Source organism: Penaeus monodon, chromosome 31 (genome assembly GCF_015228065.2).
Source record: "Penaeus monodon isolate SGIC_2016 chromosome 31, NSTDA_Pmon_1, whole genome shotgun sequence".
NCBI classification, from domain to species: Eukaryota; Metazoa; Arthropoda; class Malacostraca; order Decapoda; family Penaeidae; genus Penaeus; species Penaeus monodon.
This window is the reverse complement of record NC_051416.1, coordinates 36,762,787-36,763,026: the sequence shown is the minus strand read 5'-3', so window position 1 is coordinate 36,763,026 and position 240 is coordinate 36,762,787.

Genomic DNA, 240 nt, shown 5'->3' with positions numbered 1-240 from the left:
ACCTAAGAGTTCCTAAGCCGTGGACATTGTGCGACATAGTCACAGAAGAGCCTGTAATCCACTACATTTTGGACTGCCCTAGTATCCAGCAGTTACGACTTCAGCAGTACTACAGCCCCCACAGAAGAGATCAAGGACACTACAGCTGCTAGATGCCTTACCGACATTCTCAACCTACCGGACTCTCTTCAGGTATTTACCAGTGCGCCTCCTCCTAGATAAACAGTTAATGCATTAATT